We start from the raw sequence: 12,881 nt of genomic DNA, 5'->3' as shown, positions 1-12,881 counted from the left end.
AAATAATAATGAAAACTTCCAGTTTCTACAAAATTTCATATGCATGTTCCTAATTTTGGATTATTCTAAAATACATTTTTTTCCTAAAAAGAAAGCTCATTTTAGTGATAGTTTCTTCTATATCTTCCTTCCTTCCAAACAAGAAACTTATGCAGTTTGTTATAATGGATAACAAAGATGTTTTTAAAGTCCATCACGCCATACAAATTCACTTTATATATATACAACTAAAAGGTGAGATCCTTGAAATCATGGACTTTTGTCCTTTTATTCACTATTATATCCTGAATGCTTAGAACAATGCCTGACATAAGATAGACACTCAATAAATATTTGATGAATACATTAAATGAATGAATCTATATGTTCACAATAGGAAAAGAGCTACAAGGTGGCAAATTCACAATTAAATTATCACTGAAGTTTTTCTTTAGCCTGTAGAATTTGGAGCAAAACTGAACCAAAAAATTTAAATATAGAAATTAATTTAGAGATACTTATATTACAACTAACAAAACAACATTAAACTCCAGAAAGATATAGATAAAAAGTCCACATATATTGAAAAGTAAGTTTGCATGAGAGCAGCAGAGGAATACTTTTGAATGTTAAAGGTTAAGTTGAATTTTATTTCTTTTTTAAAAAGAATTTAACTGTGGATAATTATGGACTCTGTAAGTCTTGCAAAGCTTAAACATTGTTGTAAAATATGTTTTTTACCACAAGATGGCAACAAAGACTTATTTTAGAATCACTAGATAGCCTCAGTCATTCCAAAGGTATAGGAGTACATCTTTATTTTTTCTTCATTTAGGTGATTTTATGTTTTTCTCTTTTTAAATCATTATTAAATGTATTGGGGTGACATTGGTTAGTAAAATTATATGTTATAAGTGTACATTTCTGTAATACATAATCTACATATGGTAAGGAGGCGTATGTAGAAGAGGGTAAAGGTGGTTAAATATCTGGTAATGGAAGGAGAACTGACTGGGTGGTGAACACACAAAGTAGCATATTTTTAAAAGCTATAATGTATGAGGAATGGAGGGGATATATTCTTTTTATTATTCCTTGGAGATGCCAGTTCATCACAAAGTTTCTGTCATCGGTGCCTTGAGTTTCCATCACTCTTTATAGATATCTCCCCTCTTTTATTATTATTTTATTTTATTTTTTTAGCTGAGCCGTCCTGCCACCTATTGGCAGCTCAGTGGCAGCTCAGCTCGGGCCAGGCATCGAACCGATGACCCTGTTGCTCAGAGCTCGCACTCTTGAGTGAGCTTTTAACCAACTGAGCCACTCGGCTGGCCCTTATCTCCTCTCTTTTAAACTCTCCACTTTCATTGCATTTTGTACACACTTCCAGATTAATCTTAAATTACAAATCTGAACTTGTCACTCCTTAAGTAAAATAGAACAAATAAAATACCCCCTCCCCCCAAAAATATCCCACTTAAATAACCCCTTAAACCATAAAGAATAAAGAAAATCCTTTTATTCACTCAACCAATTCAGTTACTATATTCTATTTATAAGGCACTATGATAGGCACTAGGAGTACAAGCAAATACATGCATGAAGCTTTCCATTTTGGGAATTACACACGTAAAAAAGCAGCAACGAAGCACTTACCTTGAGAAAAGTGATTTGAGGACTCTTGAGGTGCAAAAGAAGAATGGGGATAGGAGGTGAGCTCAGCTACAGGCATGGGGTCTGGAATTCAGGGAAAAAATCGGCTTGAGAGAGCACTTGGGAATCATCAACATAAAAGCATAATTGAAGGTCAGGTAAATATAGTTGGCCAATTTATTACTGACTTCAATTTTAAAATTTATACATGATAATTGCAAAGATATTTAAAAACTATAGAAATGATTAATGCGAAACTCACCCAGAATATCTCCACTGCCTCCTAAGGTTTTGGCATGTACTTTTTTTGCAGACTTACACACAAACATAACTTATTATGTCCATACTCTGAATATTGATATATATAGAATAAATCATAAATGGGGTGATAATACACATCGTGTTTTCGTAATTGCAATTCACTTAACAGATAGTCAAGAAATGGGAGGTGGAGAAGACAGAAAATGAGACAAAAAAGAAAATCCAGGAAGCCTTATACGAATTGGAAGAATAGTGTCAAGTATGACAAGAATTGAATGACTTTTAGTAATGGAATAATTTAGTGTCAAATGCTGCAGAGTGATTAAATGAGAAAAGAATTAAGAACAATCGATTGGATTTGGCAATTAGTGTCCTGGATGGTGATCTCTGCCAGAACAGTTTTAGCTGGACTGCTGTGCGACAAAGAGGGATGAGATGCAAAGAACGGGTGGCAGTAATTGTGAACTTTTCCTGTGAGAAGATTCCTTTGAAAAGACAGGGTGGTAGCTTGATAGAAACTCTTCATAGAGGAAGAGTGTTTAACGATTGCTTTGTTTATTTAAAGTAGAGGAGGTTAAAACACGAATATAATGTGTGAAAAAAGAGACTGGTAGACAAAGATCTAAAATGTAAGTAAAAGAAGAACTAATAGAATGAAATTCTGGAAATGGTCAGATGTGGTCAAAAGCTAGGTGAAGCATTTGTTTATGTATGGAGAGAAAGTTGGTTTTTTTTCTCCTGAGTCTGGAGGTCACTGTGTGAAAATGAGTGAAAGTGTAGTTAAGATTTTAGGTATTGGAGTGGAGAGTTCATATTTAAGGATCTTCACATGATGGTCTCAGTCCTCTATTAATTCACTTCCTATAGTTTATACATTAGTCAAATTGAGTTACTTCTTCCCCAATATGTATCATGATTTCCTTATACTGTGTTCACTTTATTCTCTCTTCCCCATTCTCTCCTTGTTTAAAGCTTAACATCCTTCAAGGTCCAGAACAAATTATACCTCCTACTCAGAGCCATCCTCACCACATAATCTAGTTCAAGTGTAACTTCTCATTACCTGAAGTTTATAGATTAACTAGTCAATGTTATCTCCAAAACCAGAACCAGATTAGAATACTGGAGGGAAAGAAAACAAGTGTAAGTGGGGTGGTGGTTTAGAGAAGAGCCTTGTAGACCTTTCAGGGTCTGACAACATTAGAAAATCTTATGGGTAGTGGTAGGGGTTCTTTGCTCTATTCTGAATCCTATCAAAATAATTTGTTTTGAAGCTTCAGAAGGTCTTCATGACATTTAAAATATATAGGTACTGAATCATTTAATCTGTTTGTAGCTGGTGGGTATTTAACTTTAGATTTTAATCCTAAAATATTTTGCCTTTTGCTCATGCATATAAAATATTTTAGGCAGAATTATAAAATTATTTTTTGTGTGAATATATTTGAAGGGATAGATGTCATGACATCAGTTTAAACTGTTTATCACTTTTCTCTACACTGTATTTGCAATTTTGCCATTTTTATTTTAAATTTACTGAAGTTATTTCCATTAATATAATTTTTCTTATAAAGTTTTTAAGATTTGATCCATTGATTTTTTTTGGCCTATATAAAATATTATCATTTATAACTCATGCTATTGGGAATTTTCTTTGGTCACCCTTATTTCTATCAGAACCAATGTGCTTCCATCAAATTTTATATATCATAATGTTACACTTGGAGTTTTATCTATTTGGAAATTTATTTGTCTGGCTTATTTGTACCAGTCAGACTCATCAAAATTATAAAGACTGAAAGTTTATATTTATTTGTTGGCTAACCTTAAAAACAATGTATAGAATAACTGTCTTCAGATAGTTTAAGATTAAGCTAATGTCCTGTGCTGGTTTCTTGTATGGATAACCCAATTCTTCCTTATTTTTTTCAGTCATTCTGTGTCCTAGCAATATTTATAATTCAATTTTTTTACTGGTACAAATAAGCCAGACAAATAAATTTGCAAACAGATAAAACTTCGTAAATGTCATTTAAGTGGACATTTAAAAATCACATCTTTGATCAATTATCTGTAGTTCTGAATAATATATGCTTAGGCTTTTCTCCATTTCTTTGAGTAACTAAGTTAATACAATTATTTTATGGGAAATACTCATTGTTGGCCATGAGATAATTGAATGAGGATTCATAAATGTCAAAGTAGAATGTGTTTAGAGGACTAAAGAGAAATAAGATAATATTGTAATATAAGAACAGAAATTTAAATAAATATAGTTTCAGGAAAAAATGTTCTAATACTAAAACCATGCTGTGAAATATCCTCCCATGGGAAGTGTGAACACTTCACTTATTCAAAAACCAGCCTGGAAACAGCATTAAAAAATATACCCTTGGGAGTAATTTTATACAGTGGTTGAGTCGATTAGGAGCCTAATAAGCCTTTAACATATCTACTTGGCATGACTTAAGTAAAATAGCAACTTTCTCATAATACTTACCATTGGAAAGTAGAAATTGAAAAATAATATGACCAGTGCAAGTAACATGATTCTTTTAATAAAATACAGTCACATTTTACTAACCTATCAAGTAATAGGAGTAATGATGGTTTTCAAAGAATCCTGAAAACAAAAAAATGTTATGAAGTGTTGTCAGGCTCCATTACATATTTTTATTCACACATATTACTTTAACAGAAAAATAATTCTATAAGCTGAAAAGTGGGAAAGGGGGCTAATATAATGAAAAAGAAAAAATAAATAGGAGAGAAAGCAGAAAACATCTGCTAAGCACTCAAAGGGAATCAGGCTTTAATGAGACCAATTCAAGGAATATTTATTCATAGTAAAATAAAATAGAAATCCAGATGTTTCTATTTCAAATGTGTTAAAGAAATAAATAATTGCTCTCTGTTTTTTGTGAATACTCATCTTTTACTGGTAACATCATTTTCAAGATCGCATGTAAAGAATATTTCATTGGGTAAGCTTTTGAATATCTTTTTCATAATATTTCATTTCATTTTTCATCATGAAAAGTAAGTAAATATGTTGAAAGGTAATGTTGTAAACTACAACTCCAGATACATAATATTTACAGTATTCCATATTTATTAAAAAATGAAAGTCCAGAGGGCCGGCTGAGTGGCTTAGTTGGTTAAGAGCGCACTCAAGAGTGCGAGCTCTGAGCAGTAGGGTCGCCGGTTCGATTCCCAGGCCAAGCTGAGCTGCCGCTGAGCTGACAACAGGTGGCAGGACGGCTCAGCCAAAAAAAAAATTTTTTTTTAAATAAATAAAAGTCCAGGGCTCTTTGAAAACAGCAAAAGCCAACTACATGATGTCTAAATATGTGCATGTTTGTGTTTCAGGTGAGCTATGTAAATGTGATTTCTTAAATTTCTAATAATAGCTAAGACATAGGCTCATTCAGCTCCTTTACATTCATTACTACATATGACAACAAGAACAACTCAGTGCTGACTCTGTTTCACACTACTTATATTAAATAATTCTCACAAAAACTGAGATGAGTACTTTATTATCCCAAATTTTGAAATTAGGAAAACGAGACATAGAGGAGTTAATTAACTCGTCTTGATTATTGCAGCCGGTAGGTCGAAAAGATGTAATTCAAACCCAGGCATTCTGAATCCAGAAGTCATGTGTCTGGATCTTAAAATGAGCTTATTGTATAGTATTTGTGAGTTATAGAATTTATATAACAGAGTTATAATATATTTTGTAGTACGTGTATACTTAATTTAAAGACACTTTCAGGTAGAAATTGGCTATCATTATCTTTTCACTAAATTTTCAGTTGTAGCCAAATGGAAATCTTATTTCATTCCTAAGTGCCTAGTACAATGTCATTATATAATTTTTGAGGATACCTAATGCATATTTGTTAAATAAGTTATACACTAAAAATTCACAGAGGAAGTTTTTCAAAAAAAGGGGATGGGAACAATATTTAAAAGCTACTTTTATTCTATGGAGAAGCTTAAAAATTTTTTTTAAATTAAAATTTATTGGGGTGACAATGGTTAGTAAAAGTAGATAGGTTTTAAGTGTACAATTCTGTAATACATCATTTATATATAATATTGTGTGTTCACCACCCAGAGACAGTTCTGACAAGGGTTAGTCAAAGTATTGCGTTGTCGGGAAAGTCATGACGTATTTTGTCTATGTTTTTCAAAAGTCGTTTATTTATGTAAAGAACAAAGATCAATCAATGATATATTGCCATCTTTCAGTGAGCTTAATAATTCCTTGTTTATAGAAAGACCTGTCTTTATTTGTGAAAAACTGAACAAGGTGCTGATTTACAGCCTCATCTGAATTGAACATTATACCACGCAAGGAGTTTTGAAGAGAGCGAAACAAATGGAGGTCTGACAGCACAAGGTCAGGCGAGTATGGTGGGTGTGGCAACACATCCCATCCAAGCTCCAATAATTTTTGAAGGGTGATCAAACTTGTGTGAGGTCTAGCATTGTCGCGATGGAACACAACTCCTTTACAATTAACAAGCTTTGGATGTTTCTGGATGATGGATTCATTCAAACTGTCCAATTGCCAACAGTACACATTCGAATTGATTGTTTGGTCCCTTGGTAGGGGCTCAAAAAACATGACACCTTTAAAATCTCACCACACTGAGAGCATAACCTTCCTCTGATGAATGTCTGCTTTTGATGTCGTTTAAGGCAAATCATCATTTTGGGACCAAGAACATTTGTGCACCACATTGTTGTAAACAATCCACTTCTCATCACCAGTTATCAGTCACTTCAAAAAAGGATTGTTTTTCTCACATTTAATGAGTATATTGCAGATATGCGCCATCAAATGAACTTCTTTGAGTTCATGTGAAACCCAAATATCAAGCTTGCTTAGATATCCCAGTTTTTTCAGGTGGTTGTGAATGCTTGAATGATGGATGGTCAATGTTCCTGCAATCTCTCATGTCGTGTAACATGGGTTTGACTCAATCAATGTCTTTATTTTGTCATCATCAACCTCGGTGGGCCTCCCTGACTGAGGAGCATTGTTGAGATAAAAATTACCAGCACAGAATTTTGTGAACCATCGTTAGCACTGACATTCTTGTCCAGCACCGTCACCGTAAACTTTATTTAGCTTTTCCCAAGCTTGACACGCGTTCTTCCCTTTATGGAAGTAAAACAGTAAAATATGGCAAAAATGCACAGTTTGGTCTTCCATCTTAAACTTGTTGTAAAATCTCCAAAACGCAACTGATCACTCAATTTTTTTTTTAGACTAAAGCTAGAACTGTCAGCTGTCAAATGACACAGGAATAACATATTGGGTTTTTGGAAAAGTCATGACGCACTCTTGCAGCAAAAAACATAGAAAAAATACGTCATGTATTTTTTCCGACAACCCAATAGATGTGAATGACTCTAGTACTTCCAAAAATGAACTAGTGCCATCTGTTGGAAACATGTGTCATGACTTTTCTGACAACCCAATACATAGGTTTCAAGTGTACAATTCTGTAATACATCATTTATATATCATATTGTGTGTTCACCACCCAGAGTCAGTTTTCCTTCCATCACCATGTATTTGACTCCTTCTAAAAAAATTTAATTAGGGCCAGCCAAGTGGCTCAGTTGGTTAAGAGTTAGCTTAAGAGTGTGAGCTCTGAGCAACAGGACTGCCGGTTTGATTCCCACATGGGCCAGTGATGCTGCACCCGAACTGAGCTGTGGCTGAGCTGCCAACAGGTGGCAGGATGACTCAGCTGGTGAGAGCACATGCTCCTAATAACAAGACTGCCTGTTCAATGATGGGCTACGCCCACTTGCAACTAAGACTGAACTCAGCACCTTGAGCTGAGCTGCCGCCAGGATGGCTCAGTGGATAGAGCACACGCTGTTAGCAACAAGTCTGCTGGTTTGACTCCCGCATGGGATGGTGGCTACGCCCACCCACAACTAAGATTGTAACGCAGCTCCTTGAGCTTAGAGGCCATGAGCTGTGGATGGGAAGCCAGATAGCAACTGGCGCCCTCTACAACTAAGATTGAAGAACAACAACTTGGCTGGTCCCCTCCGCAATTCTCCAACACTGTTCCCCTCCCCCAATTCTCCAATTAAAAATAAATTAAAATTTTAATTTTGGACTGATTGAAGATAAACATGAAGCTCTAGAAAATAACAATGAGAGATCCCATGTACCATTTACCTGGTTTCTTTCCATGGTGAAATCTTGTAAAAGTATATTACAAATACCCTGATGAGGAAATTGACATTGATAGAATCCATTTATTTTATTCAGATTTCCCCAGTTTTACGTGTACTCATTTGTGTGTGTATTTAGTTGTATGCAATTTTGTCACATGTATTAGTGCATGTAACTACTATCACAGTCAAGTTACAAAAGTGTTCAATCACTATAAAGGTATCTATTTTACCCTTTTAAAACCATAACTTCCTTAATCCCTAACAACCATGATTTGGTCTCCATCTCTATACTTTTGTGATTTCTAGAATGTTATATGAGTGGAATTTTATAGTATAAAGCCTTTTAGGGTTGTTGTTGTTTTTCCCAATCAAAATAATTCTCTGGAGACTTATCCAAGTTGCTGTATATATAATTACTTCATTTTGTTTTATTTCTGAGTAGTTTTCCATGATATGCATGTGCTACAGTTTGTTTAACCTTTCACCCACTGAAGGATATCTGGGTTGTTTCCAGTGTTTAGCTATTACAAATAAAGTTGCTATGAGCATTTGTCCACAGGTTTTTGCATGAACGTATTCATTTATGTAGGATGACTATCCTAGAGTTCAATTGCTGGGTCATATGGTGGTTGAATGTTTACTTTTATAAGAAACTGCCAAAATGTCTTACAGTGGCTGTGCTATTTACATTCTCACCAGTAATGTGTGAGTGATCCAGTTTCTCTGCATGCTTGCCAGCATTTGGAATTGTTAATATTTTTAATTTTAGCCCTTCTAATAGGTGTGTAGTAATGTCTCATTGTGGTTTTAATTTTCATCTCTCTAATGGCATCATGTTGAACATCTCTTCACGTACCACCCGTTTATCCCCTTTGGTGATATATAGATGGCAAGACTTATTTTCCATTTACATATCCTTTTTGGTGAAATATCTGTTCATTTTGTAACCTAATTTCTAATTGTTCTTTACTTTGTGTTTTGAGAGTTCTTTATATAATCCAGATACTTATTCTTGGCCCTTTACATACTTGTATTCCAGATACTAGTAACTTTGTGTGGTTTGCAAATATTTTCTCCTAGACTGTAGTTCATCTTTTAAATCTCTTAACAGTGTCTTTTGTAGAAAAGTTTTTAATTTTGATGAGGTCTACTTCATCAATTTTTTTTTTATGAATTGTGCTTTGAGCATCAAGTATAAGAATTCTTCACCTAGCCTTAGATCCTGTAGATTTTTTCTAAAAGTTTTATAGTTTTATGTTTTACATTTAAGTTTATGATTCATTTTGAATTAATTTTTAAATTTTGCATAAAATATGAGGTCTAGGTTGAGGAGTTTTTTTTTCTGTTTGTTTTTTGTTTTGTGGGAAGGCTATCTTTCCTCCACTGAATCATTTCTTCACCTTTGAATTTGTAAAATCTGTTGGACATAACTTGAATAGGTCTATTTTTAATTCATTATATTCCACTAATCTATGTAAAGATATTTCAAGATATATTTAATACCAAGAAAAAGAAAGACAAAATTCAAGAGCAGAGGTCAGCAAATATTATCCTTAGGTCCATATAGTAAATATTTTTGGTTTTGTAGTCACAACTTCTCGACTCTTGTTCTAAGGCAAAGGCAGCGCTAAACAATACGTAAATGAATGGGTGTGGCTGTATTCCAATTACACTTTATTTACAAAAATATATGCAGCAGGTTGGATTTGGCCCAAAGGCTGTGGTTTGCCAATCCCTCTTCTAGAGAAGAGAGTAATAACTGAAGTAAAAATCTAATTGTACAGAAAGTATTGGATATTTGTAAAATACTGCTAAATTCCTTCCTAAACTACAGCGTTTTAACATGCTAATGGCCTTGTTATCATCTTAATCAGTATTTCTCACTTGAGTAATGTATGAAACCATTTTAAAAGGAAAATGCTCTTGTATATTGCTAATGGTTATTATATTAAATTTTACTATGGCATTACTTAAATATGTAAAAACAGAAATAAGTATAATTTTCTTTTGTTTATAGCTCATATATTTACATAAGCAAAATTATGAAACAGGTAAAATTAACATTAACAAAATTAATTTGATATAATGAATGAATGTCTTATTCAATATAAATAACTTTCCTCAAGTTGAAAATGGTAATGACTCTTGGAAAGCAAAGGCTACTTAGTTTGAAATCACAATGTGATGACTCAATTTTCTGTTAACTTTTTCTATTGAGTTATATTTACTACCTTGTTCGTTCAATACACTGTTATATAATATCTGGCTGTCACTTAGCAAAACTCATCAGTTATAAGTAAAGGGCTATTTTCTTGTTAGAGTCTGACAATTAAAAGCTCTTCCGGGCCGGCCGAGTGGCACGTTGCTTAAGAGCTGGCTTGGGGTGCCAGAAGGCCCCAGTTCGGATCCCACATATGAGGGCCAGTGACACTGCCCTCTACAGCTAAGATGCTGAACAACAGCTCAACCTGGAGCTGGGCTGCCGTGAGTCGCCAGCAACAGAGTGGGCTGCAGCCCCTGCTGCAGTGGGTTGCCATGCGCTACCGTGTGTAGCCAGCAGCCAGTGTGAGCGGCCAGCAGCCGCTGTGAACGGCCGTCCAAAAGCCGGCGACTGATCTGCCTCACCTGGGAAGAGCACAATTATGGTGCCAGCTTGGGCCAGTGAAGCAATATCCTCCACAACTATACTGAAGAACAAAAGGACAGCAACTTGTCTGTTCCCATCCCCCAATTTCCCAATAAAAATCTTAAAAAAAAAAAATGAAAGCTATTCCTTGTTATACCATGATCATAAACATAAATGGGGTACTGAATATATGAAGTGGTTCTTAGATTTAAGATGATCTTCAGATGATCCAGAATATACTTATATTAAATATCACATCAATTAAATAATAAAGTTAAAAACATCTTACAGGCAATAACCCCTTTAAATATGTCCATGAAACATCATTTTGGAAATGCTGATCCTGAATCTTTCTATTTAAAAGCTGGCAGCACAGTCTTTTGTGAAAATAATACCTCCCTAAACATATCTGAAATTTTTTTATTTCAAAAAATTTTTTGAAAAAAAATTTTTTTTGATTTAAAAAAAATGTGTATATGTCATTTACCTATGGGTATTTGTCTTGGTATAATTAATTTATTTTAAAGGATCCACATGGAATCATTGTAATTAGAATCTGAATCCCAGTTAGTACTATGTTCTTCTAAGATGTAGCATAATACACTTTTGTATTATTATTAACTGAGCCTACTGCGTGCTTGTATGGGAAGTGAAAATTAATGCTTAGTCCCTGTCCTTGAGCAGTTTATTAACCAGTTTAAGACACAAGCCATTAAATTTATAAAATCCGTAACTAACTTTTATCAAAAGCTTAGTATTTTCCAGGTTCTATACTGGGGTCTTTACATTATATCTAATATGTATTAAATCATTTGTTCATACAAATAACCTTATAAGGTAGGAGCTATTATTTTCCCTCTTTTACAGAAGTAATTAAAGGACAGAAAATTTAAGTAAATTGCCCCAAATCCCAGAGCTAAGTGGCAAAGGTACCATTCCAACTAGGCTATCTAACTCAGTAGCCTGTGCTTTTCTTACTCAACAGTGTTTCTTCCATCAGGGAAGTAATATCATCAGATTGGTTAACCAGGGACAAGCTTTGAGTCAGGTTGTGTTTTGCCATCTTATACCCCATGCCAATGCAAAAATCAGTAGATTAACACGACCATTTATTTTTTGAAATTATATGATTGGGGGAATAATTTGGTCATTTATAATGGCCAAATTTGATTATATATTTAGGAAAAGCCTCTACCACCTAAACACCGTCAACTTTATTTTGAGAGGCTCCTTCAGAACAACTGTCCCTGTTTTGGACTGCCCTGGGTTGTACTGGTAAAGGCATCGCATTTAATACGGAGATTTTGTTTCCTGACTGGCCATGTTGAAACACAAAAAGAGTCAAAAGAACAATGTATTATGAGCAAATAAGCCTACTATAGTTGGAAACTATTTGGCTTATACCAATGTATTTTAAACAGTGTTTCTGTACTGAAGTCAATTTTAATGGTTGACATTTAACCTTCATAAATTAGCCCAATCAGCGATAAGAATAGTATTTTTAAAAATAACTTCAATAATAATATTAACAGGACTTAAGTTGATATAAATATTTTTCAATAAGTGCATGATTACTATTGAGTAAAATATTCCAGATATAAAATTTAGTTAACAATTTTTCAGTGATAGCTTGATAATTTGAGCTTTTTCTTCCTCTAAATCTAAGCCATTAAATTAACAGCATATCACTACAATTTTATAATTGATTGTCCCTATAACAACTAAATTGTAGAAACCAAATGCTTATAGAGTAGTATCTTAATTGTCTAATAAAAGTTTTATAGTCTTTTTGTTTTTTTTGTATCTCTTTAACTGTTTATGTAACAATGAAGGTATAGAAATGTGATTTGCTTGGTTATGATTCTTAGGAAAGCAATGGCATAGATATGACCCTTTAATGACATGGCTTATTTTAGTGATTTTAGAACCAAAAATAAAGGCATCCTGGGGGCAGTAGGAATAATCAGACTGATAAAATTAGAAGAGAGATAGAATGAGTTTCAATAAAATGCGAACATCTATTGACTGATAATGTATACTTGCTGCCTACCGCTACATATCAAAATTTTAATTATACATATGAATAATAAGTAGATACATGAAGTAAAATTATTTTAAGTCACATAGCTTAAGTAAGCAATTGTTCAAA

The sequence above is a fragment of the Hipposideros armiger genome, unplaced genomic scaffold (assembly GCF_001890085.2).
Source record: "Hipposideros armiger isolate ML-2016 unplaced genomic scaffold, ASM189008v1 scaffold_780, whole genome shotgun sequence".
In the NCBI taxonomy this organism is placed as follows: Eukaryota; Metazoa; Chordata; class Mammalia; order Chiroptera; family Hipposideridae; genus Hipposideros; species Hipposideros armiger.
The sequence above is the reverse complement of the archived record's forward strand: the minus strand, read 5'-3'. Positions refer to the sequence as shown.